This window comes from Podarcis melisellensis (genome assembly GCF_964234715.1).
Source record: "Podarcis melisellensis genome assembly, chromosome: 2".
Lineage (NCBI taxonomy): Eukaryota > Metazoa > Chordata > Lepidosauria > Squamata > Lacertidae > Podarcis > Podarcis melisellensis.
This window is the reverse complement of record NC_138529.1, coordinates 96318301-96344708: the sequence shown is the minus strand read 5'-3', so window position 1 is coordinate 96344708 and position 26408 is coordinate 96318301. Positions and strand designations below refer to the sequence as shown.

The 26408-nt window shown below is 44.1% G+C and overlaps 1 protein-coding gene and 1 long non-coding RNA gene across 2 annotated transcripts in view; one reads left to right on the top strand and one right to left on the bottom strand.

Moving 5' to 3' along the window:
- TAFA1 (TAFA chemokine like family member 1) overlaps positions 1 to 26408 on the top strand; it is a 339980-nt gene that overhangs the window by 234684 nt on the left and 78888 nt on the right. The gene's annotated exons all lie outside the window — the stretch shown is intronic.
- Positions 7364 to 8678, bottom strand: LOC309365454. The gene is made up of 2 exons (XR_014166162.1): positions 8391 to 8678; positions 7364 to 7494 (listed from the first exon to the last, which is right to left on the bottom strand). It is a non-coding gene; the product is annotated as an uncharacterized lncRNA (long non-coding RNA).

Genomic DNA, 26408 nt, shown 5'->3' with positions numbered 1-26408 from the left:
GCCCCGAATTTTTCCTTTTCATGCTGGAGTAATATATGTAATCTACACTTGGATACATTCCCCCCCATCCTACAGTTGAGAATTGTGGTGAATGCAGTCAATGAACACTAGGCTGAATTTTCTGTTTCAATATTTCATGGAATATTATAAATATCAAGAAAAAAAGAAAGAAAGAAAGAAAGAAAGAAAGAAAGAAAGAAAGAAAGAAGGAAGGAAGGAAGGAAGGAAGGAAGGAAGGAAGGAAGGAAGGAAGGAAGGAAGGAAGGAAGGAAGGAAGGAAGGAAGGAAGGAAGGAAGGAAGGAAGGAGGGAGGGAGGGAGGGAGGGAGGGAGGGAGGGAGGGAGGGAAGGAAGGAAGGAAGGAAGGAAGGAAGGAAGGAAGGAAGGAAGGAAGGAAGGAAGGAAGGAAGGAAGGAAGGAAGGAAGTGTAATGGCTTTAGGGGTTGCTTGTGCGTAAGTTACCGCCTCTCTGGGCTAGGTTGCCTGGTTAAACCGTTTCTCGCTGGACAGCCATCCACTCCGTGGCTGTTCAGTCCCTGGCAGAATCCGTCAGTGGGCGTTTCTTGAACCTCTTCCAGCAAAGAAGCTCTTTGACGCCAAGTCGCTGCCTACTTTCCCTGCGCAGAAGTCTTCTGCGCAGGGTGGGTGTGGGCAGCAGAGGACCTGTGCTCTCCTCGCTGGTCTCCTGCGAAGAGTCCTGGAGCCTCCTCTCTGCTTCCCCCACCGGCCCCCCCTCTATCCCTGGTGTAGAGCTGATTTTCTTCCCCAGCCGGAGACCTGCCTCTCTCCTTGCTTGGCCCCTCTCCAGCATCGCTGTGGAGCCTCGCCTCCTCCGCTAGTTGCGATGGCAGTTCCCTGACAGGAAGGAAGGAAGGAAGGAAGGAAGGAAGGAAGGAAGGAAGGAAGGAAGGAAGGAAGGAAGGAAGGAAGGAAGGAAACATACAGAGAGGGTTGTATGCAATGTAGCACAAAGGCATGTTCCACATTTTGCTTGTAACTTTCTTGCACAGCCTGTGGCACAACAGGTTTCCACTAGTGCAACTGTTGTGTTGGATTCCCCAGTTGCACATTAAAACCCATTCACTAAAGCAGGGATGTCCAACCGGTCGACTGCGATCGACAGGTCGATCCCCTGAAGATCACGGTCTATCGCAGTTGATCGCGGGATGCGTTTAGATTTTGTGATTCAAAAAGAAGGTGAAAGAATGTCTCCGTCCTCCGCCGTCCTCGCTCTTGGCTCCGGTATTTACTGCAAACTCATTTAAAATATTCTGTGGTAATAAAAGAAACCACTCTTTATGTCTTGTTAAATGAATGTTTGGATTAGGAGTAGCCAACATAGTGGCCTTCAGATGATGTGGACTACAACTGCAACCAACCCCAGCCAGTCTGGCCAGTGGGGTAAGGATGAAGTGAATTATAGTTCACAATATCAAAAGGAACCATGGAAGATGGAGCAAGCTTGTTTTCCCCTACTCCAGAGGGTAGAACCCGAACCAATGGCTTCGAGTTATGAGAAAGGAGATTTCGACTAAACATCCAGAAGACGTTTTGGTGGTAAGAGCTGTTCAACAGTGGAATGAACTCCCTTGGAAGGTGGTAGGGCTCTCGTTCTGTGGAGGTTTTTAACCAGAGGTTGGATGCCATTTGTGGGGAGCTGGGGGCACTGTCATACAGTGGTTCCGCTCCTTTCTCCTGGGCCATGTCCAGAAAGTGATGTTGGGGGATGAATGTACAAACCCCTGGGCTCTCACTTGTGGGGTGGCTCAGGGTTCCATCCTCTCCCCCATGCTTTTCAACATCTATATGAAGCCACTGGGAGGGATCATCAGGGGGTTTGGCCTGGGTGTTCATCAGTATGTTCACCAGCTCTACCTCTCTTTTAAATCAGCACCAGTGAAGGGCCTGTGTGAATGTCTGGAGGCGGTTGGAGGATGGATAGTGGCTAACAGATTGAGGTTGAATCCTGGCAACATAGAAGTACTGTTCTGGGGGGACAGGGGGCAGGCAGGTGTGGGGGACTCCCTGGTCCTGAATGGAGTAACTGTGCCCCTGAAGGACCAGGTGGGCAGCCTGGGAGTCATTCTGGACTGACAGCTGTCCATGAAGGCACAGGTCAATTCTGCATCCAGGGCAGCTGTCTACCAGCTCCATCTGGTATGGCAGCTGAGACCCTCCCTACCTGCACACTGTCTCGCCAGAGTGGTGCATGCTCTGGTTATCTCCTGCTTGGACTACTGCAATGTACTCTGTGTGGGGCTACCTATGAAGGCGACTTGGAAACTGCAACTAATCCAGAATTTGGCAGCTAGACTGTTGACCAGGACTGGCCACTTGGACCATATAACACCAGTCCTAAAGGATCTTCACTGGCTCCCAGTGTGTTTCTGAGCAGAATTCAAAGTGTTAGTGTTGCTGACCTTTAAAGCCCTAAATGGGCTCAGCCCAGTATACCTGAAGGAGCGCCTCCACCCCCATTGCTCAGCCTGGACACTGAGGTCCTCCTCCGAGGGTCTTCTGCTGGTTCCCTCACCGTGAGAAGTGAAGTTACAGGGAACCAGGCAGAGGGCCTTCTCTGTAGTGGCGCCCTCCCTGTGGAACTGACTTTCAGGAGACATCTGAAGACAGCTTTGTTTAGGGAAGTCTTTAAGGACTGATGTTTTTATTATGTTTTCAGATATGTTGTAAGCTGCCCAGAGTGGCTGGCGAAACCCAGTCAGATGGGTGGGGTATAATAGTAATAATAATAATAATAATAATAATAATAATAATAATAATAATAATAATTGTCATGAATGCTTTAGCTGAGATTACTGCAGTGCAGAGGGCTGAATGAGATGGCCCTTGGGATCCCTTCCAAATCTATGATTCTTATTCTATTCTTAGCTATGAGGAGAATCTGCAACCCAGCTTATTTGGTACATTTAAAACAGATGCAGTCCATCCGGCTGTATCCTAATAAAATAGGAGGCAGCTAAAGAGTTAGAGTTTTGAAAAACAGCTATGTTTGCAGAGATGCTTTTCCTCTTTCATTAGCATGTAACTCCCATCAGGTTAGGGCATAGCAGACATATAAGCAAAAATGTAAAACATTTCTATAAATAAAAGCTTGCAAACAATGAAAAAAAACTTAGCAAGGCAATAACAGATACAGCATCTTGCCCATCATAATAAAGAATATAAGTGGAAATGTGTCCTTTAATTCAATAATAAATAAAAAGTCATACATTTAAGTCAAATGGTGCTTGGTACTTTTCTTTCAAATGCAGTGACTGCAGGTTACCATGGTTACAGAGAACTGTAGTGTTCTCTTTTGGTATAACTGCTGAATATTTGTAGACAAAGCACTGAAATGTATCTTCCACACCCGCTCTGGTGTCTGTCTAGAAGTTACCACACTAGCTGGGAATTTGAATAATTGGCTCACCATATTCAATGTGAAGTCTTCTCAGTGAGCACCAAGACTGAACAGAAGAGTGAGTTGTAAAAATGAGTCTGAATTAGTGATGGGCACATTGCCTCAGAATAAGATGAGCTAATCCATCTTCCTACCCCCAAAACTGAGAAAGCACTCATCTGCTTCTGAGCCAATCTGTGTCGATTTGTTGAAGCTTCCGCAGCTCCCCAGCACCTTCTCTGCAGCCTCTCAATCTTCTCCCACCACTCTAGCATCCATTTCTGAGCCTGCTTCCCATCTACCACCTTCCAAACATCTTCTTCTCCCCCACCTGTTCACTTAAAATATAAGAGCCCTCCTACGTCACACCAAAGGCCCATCTAGTCTAGCATTCAGTTCTCGTGATGGCTCACCAGACACCTTTGGGAAGCCCACAAGCAGACCCCAAGTGTGAGTCCCCTTCCCACACTCATGATACCCAGAAGCGGGTATTCAGAGGTGGGTGGCACTGTGGTCTAAACCACTGAGCCTCTTGGGCTTGCCGATCAGAAGGTCAGCAGTTTGAATCCCCGCAACGGAGTGAGCTCCCACTGCTCGGTCCCTGCTCCTGCCAACCTAGCAGTTCGAAAGCATGCCAGTGCAAGTAGATAAATAGGTACCGCTGCGACAGGAAGGTAAACGGTGTTTCCGTGCTCTCTGGCTTCTGCCATGGTGTTCTGTTGCACAAGAAGCAGTTTAGTCATGCTGACCACATGACCTGGAAAGCTGTGTGTGGACAAACGCCGGTTCCCTCAGCCTGAAGCGAGATGAGTGCCGCAACCCCTTTCACTGGACTTAACCATCCAGGGGTCCTTTATTCAGAGGCATATTGCCTCAGACAGTGAAGGCAGAACGCACCATGTTATATGTACAGAAATGGAAAGAAGTGAAGGTTCCAATGAAGGAGGAATGGCTTTTAAAAGTAATGGACTATGCAGGAACGTCAAAACTGACAGCAATATTAAGAGATCAAAACGATGAACTTTCTACAGAAGAATGGAGGCTTCTCCATTGGACTATTTGAAAAAGTACCATAATCAAATGAAATCGTGTGCAGGATTTGGGACAGGAGCAGCGGAAGAAAAAGGATAAAGTAATTTTATTAGAGGGATTTTTGTAATAGCTAAGAGTTTGATATATAATGCAGTAGAAAGGGGTTTGAACAAAAACGCTGTGGGGAGGGGGGGTGAGAAGTCAATATATGAAATAATGTAATTAATTGATTTGAAGCCAATTTGTGAAACTTTGGAAAAATCTAATGAAAAATTAAAATGGGGAAAAGGCAAAACACAACCATCAGGACTAGTAGACGCTCGTGGGTTTGTTTGTCCAATCTGCCTACCTCAAGGCTGCAGCTACTTGTGTCAGTATGGATGTGTAGATTTTTGCACACCTTATGTGATGTGACTCAGCACAAGGAGCTTTCTGTATTCCTATTTTACAAACACCTGGTTCATGTTCCTCCTTCTCATTGCCTAGTTCCGATTTATTTACTGCCACCCCGAGATTTTGTGTAAACCAAGCATATCTCTTTCCATTTCTTTAAGAGCCCTGTGCTGGAAAACAGGAGAGAAGCACTGCACAAAAGTCTCTGCCTGCCCTCTAGGCCCATTCTGAACATCATTAGGCCTAAATGACCACTTGGTTAGTTTTCTAATCGCTTAGAATTTTTCTGTCAAACTAGATTAGCCTTTACTCGAGCCCTATTAGATTTCAGTTTCCTTTTGCTTGGGATATACTTAGCTCTCCCACCGTTTTTCTCAACTGTTTTAACTGTCCAAAATCTCTCCTCCCAGCTGATCAATATTCTGCCCATTACAGACCCGTGTTCCTCTATTTAAGCACAGTTAGCCAAGTGCATGCTCCTTCATATGTACAAATACGGCTAAGGGATCCATTAGCCGGTTTCTAGAGACGCATTGAAGGGATGTTCTGCTTTTCCTTGGCTAAAGAGCTATACTGGTTACTTGTCTCAGATGTGCATGGGAGGATGCTGGACAGCAGCAACCCTTGAGCCATTGCTAGGTTGCCAGGAAGCATCAGGGACTATCTTCACTGCTGCATACAAATGCAAGTGATTTCAAGCTGTTGCCCTCCTCCCGAGTCCCACCAAGCCCAGCTGAGGAACATTAACCACACAGACTGGCCTACACTGGCTGAGTGGCACTTTCCCCTCATATAACTGTAGGGCAGCAAATATCAGCTTCCAAAACAATGCTGCCCAGGCTCACATCTTGGTTGTACCTGCTTTTGCTGGAAGTGCCCCAGTTTTGGATCACCACTTCTGCCATCTTGCTATTTCCATTAAACTTGTCTCATCTTTGTTTCACACCATCCTTTGCTGATGTCTGCTGGTCTCCATTGTTGCATATACAGTGGTACCTCGGGTTACAGACACTTCAGGTTACAGATGCTTCAGGTTCAGTGGCGTAGCGTGGGGGTGCAGGGGGGCTGGCCGCACCGGGCGCAACATCTGGGGGTTAGGGTTAGGGGGCACAAATTACTTGCCTTGCCCCGGGTGCTGACAACCCATGCTACGCCACTGTTCAGGTTACAGACTCCGCTAACCCCGAAATAGTGCTTCAGGTTAAGAACTTTGCTTCAGGATGAGAACAGAAATCGTGCTCCAGTGGCACATTAGCTAAAGTGGTGCTTCAGATTAAGAACAGTTTCAGGTTAAGAATGGATCTCCAGAAAGAATTAAGTTCTTAACCCGAGGTAGCACTGTACCCACTTGCTGAATTGCTGACCACCTTGGCCATATAACTGTTGTCTTGGTCAAACTTGATTTCCTTCATGACTTGCCTTGGCTTGGCTTGGCAGCCTGAGTCATTTGAAGTTACTGCTTTGCATGGACCTAATGTTGTCATGGTAGCTATGTAGTATAAGTTGCCTCAGAAAATCGGATGAATACCTACAACAACCTTCACAACCTGGTGCCCTGTTTTGGACTACAACTCCCATCATCCCCAGCCAGCATGGTCACCGGTCAGGGATCATATGAAGTACAAAGCTTCTAGAGGAAACCAGAGGTATCACGGTCCTGAGCCATTTAAGGCTTTATGGGTCAGAACCAGCACTCTGAATTGGGCCTAGAAGCTAAGTGGCAGCCAGCTAAGGTTGCTTTGTTCAAACCATTTTGCCACAGTGAGCAACATGGCCAATGAATTCTGCACCAGTTGAAGTTTCTGAACTGACTGAAGAGAAAGCCCCACGTGTTGCACTAATCTAACCTTGAGCTCACCAGAGCATAGAAAACAGTAGTTAGGCTATCCCTGTCCAGAGAGAGGCACAGCTTGGCCACCAACTGAAGCTCATGGAAGGCCCTGCATGCCACCAAGTCCATCTGAGCCTCAAGCAACAACATTTGTTCTTCCACTGAGCTACATGATTCAATTGAAACTGTTCTCTATTTGGGGCTCATTGAGTTCTGGACATTGGTTAATCTGTATGGTGACCAATTGATGTCTCCTAATCCCATATACATATGCCAAGCATTCTTTTCTGCCCTGCTCCTGCAAATATAGGGACGTGGGTGGCGCTGTGGGTTAAACCACAGAGCCTAGGACTTGCCGATCAGAAGGTTGGCGGTTTGAATCCCCGTGACAGGGTGAGCTCCCGTTGCTCAGTCCCTGCTCCTGCCAACCTAGCAGTTTGAAAGCAGATCAAAGTGCAAGTAGATAAATAGGTACCGCTACAGCGGGAAGGTAAATGGCGTTTCCGTGTGCTGCTCTGGTTTGCCAGAAGCGGCTTCGTCATGCTGGCCACATGACCCGGAAGCTCTCTGTGGACAAACGCTGGCTCCCTCGGCCTATAGAGCGAGATGAGCGCGCAACCCCAGTGTCGGTAACGACTGGATCTAATGGTCAGGGGTCCCTTTACCTTTACTTGCAAATATTTCTAAAACTGATAGGCTTGCATTGTCCTATTTGCCTTTGTAAAATCTCTTTGGGTCCAAAAGGGGGGGGGGAGAGATGCATCATAAAACATTAATTTCTTTTTCAGTTGATCTGCAGTATCCTTAGGTTCCACATATATTTTTCACGAAAGTCAATAGTCCTTAAAAAAAAAAATCTTGTTACATTTCCTTTGCTGGCAACCTTTGGACCTCCTTATAATTATTTCTATTACATTTGCAAAGTGAACTGCCAGAGTCGATTACATATATCTTAATATTTGGAAAGGGGGTGGGGGGAAGTGCTAGAGCAGGAAGAGCCAGAAATAAATCATTTAGAACTCTACATGCGTTCAACGTTTTGAAAGCCAATGAGACACTTTGCCGTCCTTTGCTATTAAGACAGAAATAAGTGCCATGAGAGGGATGTGGGGTAGGGAAGATCTCCCATCCTAGTGGCTAAGTAAAAGTGGCAAAATGACAACTGCATCCATGATCTCCCATGCCCAGCTGAATGGTGATGTCTCGGGAATCTCCTGCGTTTCAACTCTGAAGCTGCCATAGATTAGATGTGGTAGTTTTCTGCATCCCTAGGCTACAAATAAATTCAATTTCTTGCCTCCTCTGAAAAAGGAGATAGGCTTCTTTTTCTAAAAACCTGATAAAAGTCTTGCAGAAAACAAGTCATGCTAGCACAGAAGGCAGACACCATCCTCATTGCCACACACTTCTATGCAGCCATAATCCATTAGTTGCAGATTTCCATTTGCTATATATCTTTATTTTGGGAGTGTGTTTCAAAGGAAGAGGCATTCTTTCTTTTGCACACAATTTCCAGAATTGGTTAAGGATTCAGTAAACTAAATAAACCCGTTAGTCAAATAAGTCTCTCTTTTAATTCCTAAAACAGAAACTCTATTGAATTGTGCAAAGCAATAAATGGCCGTGATCGTATAGTGGTTAGTACTCTGTGTTGTGTAGCAATAACTGACTATGTATATATTGTCTTGTCCTGTAACTCTTCAAAGATATCTAAAGCTGCAGTCCCAAGCCCACTTACCTGGGAGTAAGCTCCATTGAATTTAACTGGACTTTCTTCTGAGTAGACAAGGTTAGGTTTGTGCTATAAGGATTGCATGTGAACCTAATAATTAAGAAGGGGATAATTAACTAGCAGAGCAGGATGATAGCAAGTATCATGGTGTGGAATATGAAGACTTGAGGTGCCATTAGCCATGGCTTCCCTCTAAAGAATTCTGGGAAGTGTAGTTTAAGGGAAATGAGAGTTGTGAGGAGACCCCTGTTCCTCACACAAAGCTAGAATTCCCAGAGAGGCTTAACAGTCCTGCGGAACTCTGGGAACTCCCACTAAGTTGCCTCTGTTTCCTTAGCGACCATGTCCTTATCCTGGGCACTTCATGGCCAATGGCAGGAACTTGGGAGGCACCAGCGCAGCACCTGACAATGGTGGGGCATTTCAGCAGTGATAGTTTACCTGACTGAGATGCCAGACCAAGCAAAGTGAGAACAAACTAGGAGATTCCATACATTTGAAGTGGCGAAGAGGGTGTGTGTGCATGAACCCATGGCACGTATCTCTCCTGCAAAACATTGCTTTGAAGATCACATGGCACAATCTCTGAATTGAGCCTAAGCCTAATATAACTGAAATTTAAACCCCCAAATGCTTTCCGCTTCTCTTTAAAATCTTGCTGAAAATAAGATTTCTGTGTCTTAATTGTAATACAGAAAAGTGTCTCTCATTCTTCCTCTTCTTGAGATAGCAAGGTAATTTCCAGAGGATTATGATTGTCTCAGACATTCACGTCTCAAATATTTAATCTGAAAGGGAAATTCCCAGTATACCTCTCCCATCATTTCTCAGTTCTGTAGAGTGAAAGCTTCAACTTTATATGATCTGATATTACTTCCATTATTGGAATTATGCTGTAGGCAAATATCCTTCAAGCTGCAAAATCCACTTCCCTTGTGTTCACCGATTTAAACCCCACAAAGGTCCAATCTGCACTTTACACTGAGTGCTGGGGATGCCTTGTAATCTGCTGAGATTTTTAGAAACCAATAATGATATCTCATATTGCCTGAGCCTGTAAGACAAAAAGAGAGAGCTATTCTGAAAAGTTAAAGGATATCACAAGAATGTTAAAAACGAGTTTGCCTGTGATTTGAAAGTTGCACTGAGAAAAGTCATGATGCCTCGGAGCTGAATACTAATTCTAATGTTACAGTGGCTTGACGTTTATTTATTTGTCTAATTTCTATCCCACCTTTCCTCCAAGGTGCTCTAGGTTCTCAGTCTCCCCATTTTATCCTCGTAACACCTCGGTGACATAGGTTAGCTTGAGAGACTGTGTCTGACCCAAGGCCATGCGGTGAGCTTCATGGCTGAGAGGGGATTTGAACTCTGGCCTCCCAGGTCCTAGTCTGTTACTCTAACCACTGCACAACACTAGCTCCCAATATTTTGATACTTTAGACCCCTATCCCTCCCCTGCCCCAAAGTACATTGCTTTGGGGCTGCTGAGAAAGCTCCTAGACCAGCCTCTGGCAGCCTGGTAGTCTGCAGAATTTGAAGGACTACAATGCCCATCATTCCTCATCATAACTCCAAGGTTGCCAGTTCAAACCCCATATGGGACCTAGGTTATCTTCAGGGTCCCTTCCAACACTACAATTCTATGACTCTATGGATGTCAAGGCTCTGTCAAGGCTTTGGGAAAGCTATTCCTCCCCTGGTTGCTGCAAGAGTAGAGAAAACAAGGTCCTAATGGCGAGAGGCAAAATAGCACAACAAGCCTTAACAATGGTGTTGCTCCAAACTGGGCTCCTCCTTCCTAGCAACAGCATCTTCCCTTATGGTGCCCCCCCCCCCGGTCAAATATCTCTGATTCTGTTGTTCCTGCACTCTTAACAAACGTCGAGTCCTGGGAGAAGGGGAATCAGAAATACTTTCCAGTGACAACGTGTCATCTGGCTGCCCTGCTGCAGCCCCTCCCCCCTTCTTCTATCACTGCCCAACTTTTCTGTTCATCTATCTCTGAGTTATGACTTTCCTCAAACCCCTCAAAGCCCTGTTGTAAATCAAGGCTGCCTCCCTCTTCTCCACCATTCCTCCTCCTCCATCTTGCTCTCTTGAGTTCAATCCTTAACACTGGTTGAGGTTGATGAGAGTTGTAATCCAGAACATCTGTCAGGCACTGGGTTGAGGAAGTCTACCCTAGACTGTTGCCTGCCCCATAGCAAATTACAAAGGCCAAAGCTGCTTAGTTTAGTCAGCAGTACAAGTACCTTTTGACAACTATATAAACTAGAGGTGGCTAAGCTGTGGCCTTCTAGATGTTCTTGGACTCCAGCTCCCATCAGCCCCAGCCAGGATGGCCAATGGTTGAAGCTAATGAAGTTCTGGAGGTCCACAGGTCCCACAGCACTGAGGCTGGAGAGAAAGCTTTGCCTGGTGCCTTTTAAAGAGTGAGCAAGTGCTAAGCGCCACAGTGTGAAGAGTGGTGATAACATATCCTGTCTTAGTGCTGTGGTGCTTAGCGCTAAGATCAGAGATAAGGTTTTGTGGTTTTATATTGTAAAGCACCCTGCGATCTTTCGATGAAGGGTGTGTAGAAATGTAATTAATAGATGATAATGGAAATTCCATTATGGAAAAGTTTTACCCACTGTCAGACATCTTATTGCTACTGTACAGACCTCTGATTGATTCCCCGACTCCACCCTCACTGTGCCTCCATGCACCTTCAGACGAAAAAAAGGTTTCACACCCCTGCCTTATTTATCAGAGGTTAGAAACAGTGCTTCCCCCCTAGAAAATTATTTGCTGGTACTTGCCATGAAGTGGTTACAGTAAGTGCCACACTTTTTAACAACAGCAAAAAGAGGTGCTGGTACTATGTACCCTTGAGTTCCCCATGGAAAAAGCACTAGTCGGAACAAGGGTAAGAGGCCCCTGACCTGGTCACAGTCTTGTCCACTTCTGTAAGACATGATGTATTGCTACTCAAATTATAGCAATTATTTCTAAATATGCGGCTGAACATAAGCATAGCTAGCTTTTATGCAAATTTGATTCCTCTGGTGGGTGGAATGGAGGGCTGAATCCACATACGATGCATGGGGCCTAGGAAATCCTACCCAGCACACTGCCCTAGCTCTCAGTGTAGGGTCAGAAATTTGGTGGGTTTATCTAGCAGACTGTATGCCTCTTATGCTGTAAGACCACATCATCATCTCTCTCTTGCTCTCTCTCAACATACAAAGGGAGTTAATATTCCTTATTTCTTCTTCTGCGGAGCAAACATAATGTAGACTATTGTGACACAAAAGCTATAATTACAATTCGTGTGCAGTGATTTTTTAAATGGTTCTCCTCCATGCTTTAATGGGACTGGAATTTATGCTGTGGGCATGCTGTTTGTTTGATTTTGATTTATTTGGGGCAGCTTTCCCCACTCTTAACAGCTCCAGGAGAATTCTGTTTGTGGGGACAATATTATGATCAGCTTTAAAAAGATTCTAAAAGGTTTAGAACAGTGACATCATTGATGGAAAGAGTCTGACAATAATTGCAGTTGGACTTCCAAAAAGTTTTCACTCCTGAACTGAGTTTGGATCTGGTGTACTGTACTTTACACCGACGTAAGTGGCATAATTTATGCTGGCTTCCCATACTGTGGGACGTGGGTGGCGCTGTGGGTTAAACCACAGAGCCTAGGGCTTGCCGATCAGAAGGTTGATGGTTCGAATCCACACAACATGGTGAGCTCCTGTTGCTTGGTCCCTGCTCCTGCCAACCTAGCAGTTCGAAAGCATGTCAAAATGCAAGTAGATAAATAGGTATCGCTCCGGCGGGAAGGTAAACGGCATTTCCATGCACTACTCTGGTTCGCCAGAAACAGCTTAGTCATGCTGGCCACATGACCCGGAAGCTGTACACCGGCTCCCTCAGCCAATAAAGCAAGATGAGCGCCGCAACCCCAAAGTTGGCCACAACTGGACCTGATGGTCAGGGGTCCCTTTACCTTTACCTTTAAGTGGCATAATTTATGCTGGCTTCCCATACTTAGCACTACTTGCTTAGAAAGAACCATTTGTTTTGCTGACTTAACTAGTTCTAATGCCTTAGTCTGCATGGTGTTTTTTTTAAATTGTATGTTGCAATAACGCTTTACAAAGTAGTATAGGCAAAAAGGTACATCTCAGGGCCTTCTCATGACTGCTCCCAGACACTGGAACCCCCTCCCTAGAGAGGCTAAACTAGCTCCCTTCTTGTCCTTCACCACCTGGTGAAGAGTGTTTTATTCTGGCAACTTTTTGGGAACAGACTGTTTTTAAGGGAAGGCCTTTTAATAGGGCTGGGTAGAACCACTTCAGATTTTACTATATTTTATAGATTGCTTTTATATCATTTTAACTCTATTATGGTTTAATTACTGTCAAACGATTATCTTTTATCAGTTACAGTCGTATCTTGGTTGACGAACGGAATCCATTCCGCAAGTCCATTCGACTTCTGAAAACATTTGAAAACCAAGGTGCCGCTCCCAATTGGCTGCAGGAGCTTCCTGCACTAAATGGGAAGCAGTGTCAGACGTTCAGGTTCCAAAGAACATTTGCAAACTAGAACACTTACTTTGCAGTGTTTGGGAGCCAAAACGTTCAAGTCGCAAGGCGTTCGTCAACCAAAGTACGGCTGTATTAGTTTTCTGTGCTTTATCAATGTTTGCTTTCTTTTTTTTTTTTAGGGAGCCAGTGTGGTGTAGTGGTTAGGAGCGGTAGTCTCCTAATCTGGGGAACCGGGTTCGCGTCTCCGCTCCTCCACATGCAGCTGCTGGGTGACCTTAGGCCAGTCACACTTCTCTGAAGTCTCTCAGCCCCACTCACCTCACAGAGTGTTTGTTGTGGGGGAGGAAGGGAAAGGAGAATGTTAGCCGCTTTGAGACTCCTAAAGGGGAGTGAAAGGCGGGATATCAAATCCAAACTCTTCTTCTTCTTCTTCTTAGCTGCTTTGAGTCCCTGTACTGGGGAAAAGGCAGGGAGGGAGTGTTTATTGGGTTGCTTTTGTTTTTATTTATATTATATATTTTGTGGTTTTGTATTGTGGTTTTATGTTGTAACCACCCTGAGACCTGTGGGTACAGGGCAGTTTACAAATAGTAACAACAACAACGAGGAGGAGGAGGAGAAGGAATAAGAAGTTTAAATTTTGGCAGAGGAGGAGGCAAACGTAAGGTTAACTGGGGAAGGACAAATGCAGCTGCCTGCACTTGGGCTTGCTTTCTCTGCCGTATATTATACATACAAAACTAGCTCATGAACCTCACTATGGGTGGGTGAACATTCCCAGATGCCTGAGTCTTCCAAGCATGTTATATCAGCTGTGGGGAAAGATGCATAGACCCATTTATCTCAATTTATGCAATCAACCTTAATTTATCCAAACTGGAAACCTAGCTTTGTGGTTCCCAGACACAATTGGGCGAAAGATGAAGGAAGGCGTGGAGGATTCAAGAAGAGTCCAGATTTAGGATCTGTCTTTTCTTTAATTCAGACAACAGACAGAGAGGGGAAAAAGTACAGTCCCCAGCCCTCTCCTTGTGGAAAGAGCCTCCCTTCTACACCATAAATCAATGCTCTGCTGCCCTGTTAAGCCATCCATGCAGAAAACTGTCTTCAGCCAGACAAACAATGGCTTATTTAGAGGAAATTTACTGAAGGCAAAGGCAGCAGAGATGGATGCTGGGAGCTGTAACACTGTGGAGAGCAGCCCAGTCCTTAGCCAGCACCATTCAGCAAGATGACTTATTGCTTTTTAGTAGCTCAGAAGAGAAATCAGATGACCTCTAAAAACTGTGGGAGACTAGCAGGTGGGAATGAAGTGGGCCTGAAGTGGAAGAGTTTGGGGGGGTGTCAGGGATGGGGGGGAACCAAAGGCTCTGGTAAAAATGTCTGTTTTGTAAATGCAATGCTTTTAGGGTTCTCTAACCAGCTGGGATGACACGTACAGCTGAATAAGGTAGGAGCAAAATCACAGAATGCTGAGGATGGATGGAGCCACTCCCAGTTTTAGGCATGGGTACCATTTTTAAATATGGACAAGGGTGGTGCTGTGGGTTAAACCACGGAGCCTAGGACTTGCCGATCAGAAGGTCAGCGGTTCAAATCTCCGCGACGGGGTGAGCTCCCGTTGCTCGGTCCCTGCTCCTGCCAACCTAGCAGTTCTAAAGCACGTCAAAGTGCAAGTAGATAAATAGGTACCGCTCCAGCGGGAAGGTGAATGGCATTTCCGTGCGCTGCTCTGGTTCGCCAGAAGCAGCTTAGACATGCTGGCCGCATGACCTGGAAGCTGTACGCCGGCTCCCTCGGCCAATAAAGCGAGATGAGTGCCGCAACCCCAGAGTCAGCCACGACTGGACTTAATGGTCAGGGGTCCCTTTACCTTTACCATTTTTAAATGCTATCCAAACTACACACACACACACACACACACACACACACACACAAATACGTCAGGAAGGTTGGTTTGATTTCAATTTCCTTTGCTAGTTTCCTGTTAGTGTGTTTTTAACACAGGGGATGATTCAAAAATGTCATACGCACCTGAAACATTGTCCATTCTATCATCCCAACTTGCGCTCACACCATGTTCACCTACAGCAAACTTCCTTAGATTGTCTCTGTTATGTTCTGAAGTTCTCACCCTGGGCCAGCAGGGTTATACTGTAGATAGTTATGCAAATAAGGGATCAAAAGTGACGTTCAGTGATTGGATAGTTTTAGAAAGTTGTTACAGTAACGTTGTACTGGAGCTTTATATAAGCAGGCTGACTGAACCCTTCAGTTCAGTTCTGTCCTGGCCTGTGAATAAACAAGAGCTGTTTGAAGAATTGCTGTGTCGTCTGATATGTTCACCCACAACTTAACACTCTCCACTGCCTGGAAGCTCACCTGCTGCCTCGTCTTCTGTCAATACCTTGCAAAGTCCCTTTATATAACATGCATCACTTTTAACTCCTCCTTTAAAACGAATGTTAAAAAATTCTGCTCAAGTACTTGCTGCTGCAGTTTGGTTTTTTTAAAATCTCAGTTGTTTTATTGTGGTTTTGGGCAAGCTGTCCCCCAAAATATGCGCAGATGTAAGGCTGTAGTTCAGTAACAGAATATCATCTTCGTACGCAGTAGGTTCATTGTTCAATCCCTGGCTTCTCAAAGTAGGACTAGGAATGAGCCCCGTCTGAAACATTGGAGAGCAGATGCCACACAAGTTAAATACAGTGGTACCTCAGGTTACATACGCTTCAGGTTACAGACTCCGCTAACCCAGAAATAGTACCTCGGGTTAAGAACTTTGCTTCAGGATGAGAACAGAAATCGTGCTCCGGCGGCGCGGCGGCAACAGGAGGCCCCATTAGCTAAAGTGGTGCTTCAGGTTAAGAATAGTTTCAGGTTAAGAATGGACCTCCGGAATAAATTAAGTACTTAACCCGAGGTACCACTGTATTAAAGTCTGATCTAATAAGGTAGCTTTCTAAGTCTCTGTCATTTGGGGAATGGCTATAGCTCAACAACAGATCTCATTTTTCATATGCAGAAAGGTCTCAGGTTTGGCAGAGTTTGGAAGACGCCCCCTCCCATCTGAAAGCCAAGACAGACAGTGTTGACTGAACTGCCTATACCAAGCATGGGGAACTTTGGGCCCTCCAGAGGGGGCTGATTACACCCCTCAGTCCCAGCAAGTGTGGCCAATGGCCAGGAATGACGGGAATTATAGTTCATCAACATCTGGAGGGCCCCACATCTCATCTAAAGAAAATGGACCAGCTTATGTTCCGTTTGCAACATACTCCCTCCATGTTCTAGGCCAGGGGTCAGTAAACTTTTTCACTGGGGGGCCGGACTATATTTTGGAAAAAATTAATGAACAAATTCCTATGCCCCACAAATAACCCAGAGATGCATTTTAAATAAAAGCACACATTCTACGCATATAAAATCATACTGATTCCCGGACAGTCCGTGAGCCAGATTCAGAAGGCAATTGGGCCGGATCCAGCCCCCGGGCCATGGTTTGCCTACCCATGTTCTAGGCCATTGACAGAGAACTATTAAAAAATGGTTTTTGTTTTTGTTTGCTAATGAATTAGAAAGCAGACTTGCTTTCTATGTAGCTACCAGGCTAAGTTAAAGGTGCTGGTATGGTTGTACAAAGCCCTGTAGAATTGGAACCAGGATACCTAAAAAATAATCTCTCATCCTTTATGTTCCCAACCAATTACTGCACTCTTCACTGGAGGGGATATTTAGCAGAGACCATATTATCATTAGCCATGTTTCAGATGATGTTTGACTCAGGTCCTTTGTTACATCCTCCCATTATATATCAATCTGGTGATGTCTTTATTACCATTTCAAATGAAGAATTTATACAAGCCTAAGTGGATCTCTCTCTCTGTGTGTGTTGATATTTATATTGGATTTGAAAGGGTTTTTGTATACATACAGTGGTACCTCGGGTTACATACGCTTCAGACTACATACGCTTCAGGTTACAGACTCCGCTAACCCAGAAATAGGGCTTCAGGTTAAGAACTTTGCTTCAGGATAAGAACAGAAATCATGCTCCGGCGGCGTGGCAGCAGCGGGAGGCCCCATTAGCTAAAGTGGTGCTTCAGGTTAAGAACAGTTTCAGGTTAAGAACGGACCTCCGGAACAAATTAAGTACTTAACCTGAGGTACCACTGTAATGGTTTTTCATTCTTTTTATATGTGCAGTTGTGTCACATATGTATTTAAAGTACTGTAAAGTTGCATCCAGGCATTTGATAGGAAGTCATTCTTAAATGTAACTGATAATTATTATTATTATTATTATTAAATAATAATAATAATAATAATAATAATAATAATAATTCAACTAGCCCAAATCCTGAGATCTTGCATAAGCCAGAAGTTATGCCAGCAGGTTCTGCACCTCCACGCTTAATAGAGTAGGCGGCTGGCATTGTCAACTTTGAAATATACCTTTGATTTACAAAATCAGGTTGGGATGCTTGTGTGTGTTAAGCGCTCTTGAAAATGCCCTTTTAAAAATGATATTTTGGAGAATGCCATTCAAACGGCAGAAGATGCAGTCTCCGCTTCAGAAGTTGGCTTCTGCTTTGTTGCTTTGTTCTCGCCGTAATAAGTGACACATCTCAGCCATTAGTCCTACCCCAGCAGCCGCACTGTCACCGCTAACGCGCGGCTTCCGTCAATAACAAGATCCCAACTTCAGCTGTCACCCAATAAAAACCGATAGTCAAAAGGGGGGTCCACAGATAGAAGGAAAAGGGCACCACCACCTCATTAGCTACTCAGCAGGGTTGTCACTTAATACAATATTTATCAAAACAGCTCACTCGGTAGGCTGAAATTTGTCAAATTTATATTGCTAATATTGTTGTCGTTAGTCACTTGAAATACAGTCTATACAAACAAATATGACACATGCCACTACTTAAATTCACAGCTTGGCATCATGCTAAGACACGACGACGTTAAAAAAAACCTGATTTATATGGAAATCCTAGCATTTTATGCTGAATGGGAAATCATTGTGCTGTACATTATCATGTTGACAACAAAACACAAGAGAAGTAGAAAAAAAGTTTTATTGTCTTCTAATGAAAACAGCAATTTTTAAAACCATAGTTACTATTTGTAAAGCTTTGAACAGTAACCTCTAATGGTTTTAAATCAAAGAGATGCAAAGTCCATGAGAAATAATAGCATACTGCAATTCACCCTTTCTTTGCCCCCCCCCCTTCTACATTGTGTATAATAGCATCCATTTTATCATTTTGCCAATAAGAAGTAAAAATCTGTTATTTAAAATTACTTTAGCTAGACAGATTGACACTAATGTAGGAAAACTGCCAAATGACTAACAGTGTGATACTATGAGTTGTTGTTACGGCAGCCAGGTGAAAAAGAGGACAGAGCTCCTATACCTTTCCTCTTCTACATGCCAATTAAAAGTACATGAGCCCCATCATCTTTTTTTAAGTCACCACTCCAGTTGCCATTTTGACACAGGGATGCAAGGGCTTGTACGGTAGGGTCCCAATATCAACCATCCAAAAGCCATTCTCTTGGTCTGTACTCAGGTACCAACCCCTGCTTGCATGTTGGGCTCGAGGGATTCGTTCCTCCCCCGGCAGCCTCCAGGATCAAATAAGAAACAAGATTATAGAAATATGGAACCGTCAAACAAAACAAGATGTAGAGTCACATACCAGAGACTGGTTGACCAAGAGAGGATGGTTAATATCAAGATCAGAAGAATTGGGAAACAAGAAAGCAGAAAATAAATGAAGGACATTAGCTCTTGAAATTCAGAACATGGGAAGTACCCCTTGAAATTATTTAATTCGGACTTTATAATTAGCTGCATTGTTTGTTTGTTTTTTAATGTGGCAAGATTTGATTTGATTTGTTATTAATATGAATGGTTTTAATTGGAAAATGAATAAAAAATTATTTACGAGAAAAAAGAAGAAACAAAAAAGTTCGTATTTATGGTTTTCTTCAGCAAATGTGGAGCAAGACAAGAATCTACTCCTGGATATCAGCATGATGTTGCTCAATCTGATCCTCTCCTTTTCCTTCCCCAACAACACCCTGTGTCCCTACGGGAAGTCTCAGGAGTCAAATGTCATTGTGCTCTTTGTTTGTGAATTCTAAGTGACCAGCACATCCTTGGAGACTCTCTCTCTCTCTCTCTCTCTCTCTCTCTCTCTCTCTCTCTCTCTCTCTCTCTCTCTCTCTCTCGCGCTCTGTGTGTGTGTGTGTGTGTGGAGTTCCCAGGCTCTCTAAGGAAGTATCTGCTATCTGTTCTCCAACTTCCCCTCCTTCCCCCAATACCTCATGACTTGGCAGCTCTGTGTCTTGTCGCAATTCATCCCTGTCTCCATCTCCTTTTGCAGCTACTGAAGAGTGGGGGGGGGGACAATTCTTCCCACTCCCCCTCCTACTCCGAAAGAAACAGAGAGGAAGGAGGGGAAAATTCCCAACCCTCCTCTTCAGACCAGTCCCTCACATTGCATGACCACACCTTGGCCCCTTAAAACTAGGTCATCAGAGATACATAAAAGAGAAAATATGATATGAAATATACCACATTAAAATATATGTACCACAGGTGCATGCATTAAATTTTTTTTTAACATGTTATACCAGACTGTTTGTGCTGTTCACAATGGAAACTCATTTAATCAGAGCTAGAAATTAGCATGGAAAGTCACCATGTTTGCCTTGTGGAAAGGTGAGCAGCCCCTTGAGATCCATATTTGTTGTCTGTAAATCGCTTTGGGTTGCTTTGGGCAAGATACAGTAAAGCAAAATAATAATAATAATAATAATAATAATAATAATAATAATAATAATAATAATAATAATAATTCTAAGCCAGAAGAGACACATTTCCAAAACACTGCTATCTGGGAGTTGAAGGAAACAGCAGCTGGTGGCAGCTGATAAACTGTGATAAACTGTGTTCAGAAGCACTGGTGTGTCATACTGTATAGAGACCTTGTGAAAAACAGGGATGCTCTAAACCTGGCAGGTATGGAGTTCCCTAACAGAGCTATTTAAGAGAAATGCTTAGGAATCCTAACAAAACCATGATTCCATAGGGGTTCAGTGTTATCTTAGTGCTGGGGGTTTTCACAGGGAGAATGTGAGGTGCAGGGCTGGGAGAAATATCTGGGGTGATAATACCTTACTGGATCTTTGAGGTGAATAGAAACGTAAGAGCAAGGCTTCCAGTTAGAGAAAGGCAAGTTCAGCTGATGAATGTTACAGATATATGTTGGCTCTCTTGTTCAAAAAATTCCTGTTCTAAACTACTACATTGAATTTGGAACTTCATATAGAAGATAGAGCAATGCTTCTCTTCGACCCACTGTATTTAACAAGGATGCCAGTTTTCATTCAAAACTTTTTTTTCATGCTGTAGAAATTTAGGGTTAGGCAGAGGGGGGTGGTCCCCACATCACCCCCAGTTCCATCACTGGAGTGAAGCAACACGATCCTGCTCATCCCCACCTCCATGTGTTCATTGAAAGGCTGAGAGAGTCCAAAACAGATCAGATGCATGGAGGCGCTCCTTCCTCTCCTAACTGCTGCCCTCTGCCTTATAAATAACAGACTCTTGTGTTAACCTGAGGTGCAGAGTAGTTGAAAGTACAGAACAGGAAAGCAGTCTTCTCTATATTACAAATCCTCCACTATCTGCAGCATAGTCTGTGTGTAGCCAGTGTGGTGTAGTGGTTAAGAGCAATAGACTCGTAATCTGGTGAACCGGGTTGGTTGGATTCCCCACTGCTCCACATGCAGCTGCTGGGTGACCTTGGGCCAGTCACACTTCTCTGAAGTCTCTCAGCCTCACTCACCTCACAGAGTGTTTGTTGTGGGGGAGGAAGGGAAAGGAGAATGTTAGCCACTTTGAGACTCCCTAGGGTAGTGATAAAGCGGGATATCAAATCCAAACTCTTCTTCTTCTGCTTCTGGCCTTTGTCTTTGGTGAGAGCTAGTGTGGTGTAGTGGTTAAGAGCAGTGGACTCGTAATCTGGTGAACTGGGTTCACTTCCATGATCCTTCACATGCAGCTGCTGGGTGACCTTGGGCTGGTCACTCTTCTTCTGCTGCTGCTTCTGGCCTTTGTCTGTGTGTTATTTGATGTGATGGTTAAACCAGCCCTGCATGCAATGGGCCTGTTTCTCACTGTGCTGACCATGCAAACTTAGCTGGTTTGTTGTTGTTCGATTTAAAAAGCTGGACTTGGGGTGAAAAAAATGGACAGGTAGTAGCCTGTGAGTGTTCACAGATAAATAGATAGGTGTGATACATAGATATTTGCCCTGCAATGGTGTATGGGAGAAGAATTGACATCTCCTATCTCTGTGGGGAAATCTACAAGGGCCATAGTGCTTTACTTATTTTCTGTTTTCCTTTTGATGATTGGCATCAGGAATCAAGCAGCATTGTGGAAAGGCATTGACATATCCCTTCCTGACACACAATACCTCGTAGGCATAGATGGCATTCAGCAGAAGAGGCTTGGCATGAATAAAGCTTCTTCCACAAAAAGCCCCATGTCAAGTATTCACACTCTGCCACTTCGGATATAATACACAGCCCTCTGACAATGGCCTTGAATTGCAAGCATTCCTGAACGATTGCTATGCTGAAGATTACATTTGCAAATCTTCTGAGCGGGAGCAGTAATAATATATATGATTTTATATATATATATAAAATCAAAACAAAACTAAAATGCATGCTGAAAGTTGCTTAACAGTAACACAAGCAGAGTAGTTAGGAACCCTATATGTGTTTGGTGTATAATATTGGAGGTTTTTTGAAAAACACCTTACTGTGCAGTCCTAAACACTTTGGAGTATGTGAAACTGAGCTTAATAGAGCTTATATATCTAAATACTTAGGGCTGCCCTATGAAACAGAAATGCCATATGGCTGATAAGAGCATCTGTCTTGGCTCCTGCCCAAACCAAACTGACAGAGGCTCTTACTTGAGAGTAAGGAAGAGATACTGAATAAAGCAGAGAAAACAGACGGTGAAGACAGAAGATAGCTCAGCAACAAGTAATGGGTCTCAGAAGGTCACTGCTCAGAACAGTGAAGGCTATCCAGGCTACACGCAACAGCCCATGTTTAAAGAGTTCAAGATCAGGCATGAGTTCAGAGCTCCATGGAAGTGATTGGGTTGTCCCAACGAGTTGGCACACCCACCCTCCCAGCCTTCCACCTTTTAAAGATGGGGCAAGGTGTGCTCACTCAGAACACAATTGTGGTATGCAAGACTGCAGATGCTCACTACCTCAGGGAGGCTGTATTTGTTCCCAATAATGGGAATGCCACCAGGTCCTGGGTGACCAATCTGTACCCCCCCCCTTCTGAGTATGGTTCCTCCCACCCTCTTGGTGGGCTAATGCCTTACCCAGAGTCTGTTTCTATGCTCCTCTCCCCAAGGAAGGAGGAGAGGAGATGGGAGTCCTGCTTCCCCAGTTGGCACAGCCACATGTTTTGTGACTACAACTCCCATCATCCCTAGCTAACAGGACCAGTGGTCAGGGATGTTGGGAATTGTAGTCCCAAAACATCTGGAGGGCTGAGTTTGGGGATGCCTGTTCTGGAAGGTGAAAGATCATTTCAGCTGACTTCATGTTGACTGTAGAAGTCACATGGAGGAAAGCAATGAATGACTTATTCCTAAGCAAAGAGAGAAAGTTTCAAAGTATTGTTTCCAGCTGATTCTATCAATCAACTGCAGAACTGCAACTGGTATAGTTTCGAACTTCACAGGACCTTCTCCAGTCCTGTCAGACGTTACAAAGATGTGCCATTTGGGACCATTCTGCATCAGTTTTCTTACATACTGTTCAACAAGGAATGTAACTTTGGAATGGGTTGTGAGAACCCTATTGAGCTGTGAGGCCGATTCATTTGCTATTCAGCCGTGCAGTAAAGGAAGATGGGTGATGTTGCACTGAATGGGAAAGATGGCATTGCTGAGCTGGGTAACTAGAGACCAGGGAGCTGTGATTATCACTCCATCAGGGTAACACCTAAAACATCTGAAATAACTCAGAACCACAATTAGAGGAATATTAACAACAGCTGGATTGCGAAGAGCATCAGTTGGGAGCTTGTTTGCACAAGGCATTGATCAGGGCACATTTTACGTCATCTTAAGAATCAACTTTCCCAAGCAGTCACATTTAGTAATTTACTTAGGGTGGAAAACCTCCAACACAAACAATGCTTAATCTGGGGAGAACAAACTAAGACAACAGGCTTTGCACCATTTCTTTTGTTTGTATAATTAATGTTCAACATTAAGCGTTCGCTCGGCAGATACGGCCTCAGTACCGGGCAGCAAATTAATTCAAATGCAAACAATCCATGTTGCATTGTTTTGGGGGACTATACAATGCATTTGTTCAGTTCCCCAGTAAGACTTTAAAAGCTAATTATATTGAAAAGCAAACAAACGTGTATGCAAATGTCGATCCAGAAGTGCCAGACAGTTGTCTGAAGTTTTCGGCGTGAATGGAATCTGGCAAGATGGAACGGCGAGTTTATCTCTCTGGCGACCTCCACAATAAGCCTTTGAAATCTTGTTGTTCATTGTCATTTTCCACTGTCTCCGCCCCCCCCCCCCCCGCTCACCCCTGCTCCTGTTATCAAACCTGGTTGGAAATAATTGAGTTCAGTGTTCTGTCCTTTGTGAAAACTTTTCACACCCTTCAGGATAGGAAATCTACAACTTTGACAGAAGGAAATAGGTAGAAAAGAAACAGATGCATTTTGAATCATGTTTCACTTAGCAGTTCTTAGCAGTTTTGGTGAGTAGGGAGAGAGGGAGAAACTGAGGCTGGCAAATTACCTTTTCCCATGCTCTGTTGACTCATGCCAGCAGGGCAGAAGGTGGAGGTTGGAGGTCTTCCCCATTTGTGTGTTGTTGTTGTTTTTTTAATTCCTGTTTCTCCTCTCAATGGAGCCCATGATGGCAAACATGGAAATGATAAGGCAATGCCATTAAAAATAAAATAAAAACATATTTATAACATGTAAAAACTGGTAAGACATATTGGGTTCCTTATGGTCATTTGTCTTCTTAAAAACTTTCTCTTGGCATTGCTTTCATAATTCTCTCACCCCTATTCCAGGAGCATGAAGGGGAACTAACTAAAGATTTCCCTACAAAGAGGGATTGGTTGTTAAACCATTCTGGGAATTATAGTTCTCTGAGGGGATGTCCTTAAATGTGACTAAGGCCAGTGCTCCCTGCATCATCACATGAGCATCCTTCCCTGCCCCCTCCTGTTTCCCCTTGCCCCACATGCCCATAGCAAGCAGAGGGGAAGTGGAGGAAAGCTTTCCCCATATAGACCCATTAGATCCTTAAGTTCCTAGGATGATGTCTTGTTGGCTGTTGCCACAACCTGCAGACTTCCACCTGTTCAGCAACATGGAAATGGGCTTCTCCATGCTGGCGCTTATCCTTTAGAATACTTTCCTTCCCTGTTATACTAGAGAGATTGAAAGTGGTGTGCTTCTGAGATTTACGCAGAAGACCCTTCTTTGCTTGGGCTGCTCCCAGTCATTAATACTGGATCCTACAGGCTGGTATTTTTGATATTTATGTATACAGAAATGGTATTGATTTATGCTTGAATGCTGTAAACCACTTGGAGATTTATTTATTTTTCTAGAAAAAACAGATGGATGATTATAAATACATGTTGTCACTGGAAACATAGGAAATTTCAAGAAGGTCCTGCAACTGGTTTCCCTCCTCCTTCCCTTGCTAGGTATATTTTGGGACACCACGTCTGTCTCACCTGTGTCTTTACAGGTGAGCCTATGCAAGAGGATAAGGAAGATGGAGTCAGTCCAGTGGCAGAACAGAAAGCGGACCATTGGTGCCAAAGTAACCTATTTACAAGCTGAGCCAAACACTAGGGGGTGTTCCCCAGTAAGACCCCCAGCATTGCAGGGGTTGGACTAGATGACCATTGGGTCCCTTCCAACTCTAAGATTCTATTATTCTATAATTCTATATTGGCCCATCTCATCCTTGCCAAGTGTTGTGTTTTTTTTTCCAAATTAGGGGAGTTCATTTCCAAATTCTCCCAGTTAAGAAAATCTGGAACCATTGAATTGAATCAATCATTGGATTGAATTGAACTGAATTGATTCAGTAGCCCTTCAATGGCTGTTATTTTCAGTCTTGGGCTCCTGGGTGAATTATTTTAATCATCCTGTTCTCGCTCTGGCGATACGAACATTTCAAATCATTCAGTACCAACAAAGCAAGCTTTTATGGACAGCAAGTATACAAGGGAAACGGAGGAGATTGTGAGTAGCATTAGCTGTTCACAGATGACTGGACTTTGTCACAAGAACTATCCTGCTCACTTTTGCAAGGCATTAACCAGATCGATAAGAAAATCGTCGAACATTCAGAACACATTTTTTAACAAAGATATTCATGTAGTTACATTATTTGTGCCCAACAGAGGGGTGTCTGTCTTGGCTGTAATGTTAGCTTCTATCTTGATCAGCATCCCATATGTAGGTAAGATGTAGCATCCACCATGGAGGGTGGCGATGGCTGAAAAAGCCCTGTAGACAACTCTTATAGTGTACTTATTGCTGGATATGAGGCTCAGACAGATGTTTTCCTTAAAACATTTTGGATATGGAGGGGAAATGGTATTTTGGCATACCTGAAAGGTTTCTTTCCACACAATTCTATGCCTGTTTACTTAGAATTACTTGGAATTAAGTCCCTGATTTCAGTGGGGCACACCCAGATATGAATACATTAGGATTTCACCCCTACAGACTTGTACAAGCTTTCCTCCTTTAATGCTGGATAAAAAACTGTGTCTGGAAAAGTGAACTGGAAACCAGTATTCATGTGACTTTTTATGAGTAGCATCTATCAATGTGCAAATGGATTTCTGCCAGTGCAACAGAAATCCCATTCCTGTCCTCTCCCTTCAGACCCCACCCTGTTCACCCAAATCTGCTCAGGGGGTTCCCTCAACTCTATGAAGCAGGGGCGACCCATTCCACCAACAGTGTCCTTTTTTGCTGGCCGACAGACACCCCTGCATTTCACTGTATGCATGCAAACTCGTGGGGTGGCTTTGACAAGTTGCCACTCTCTCCTCAATTTCCTAACTACCCAAAACCTTCACACCAATTGCCTTGCTTTTTAATGGAATATTTTGAGTCTGTTTTGCCAAGTGTATCTGGGTGCTGTTATCCTGTAGACACTTGTTAGGCCGGCTTTTATTGAAAACCTTCTCCTAGAGACTGATAGGGAAGCTGCATCCTAAAGATCTTATTTTGATGTAATGCATCCTTAGCTAGTTTTGCTTGTCTGCAGAACCCAGCAAGCACACAAGGAATAGTTCTGGTTAGCTCTCGTTCTTTTCTGACAACAAAACATTGTGCACACTTTCGCCAGATATGTGCA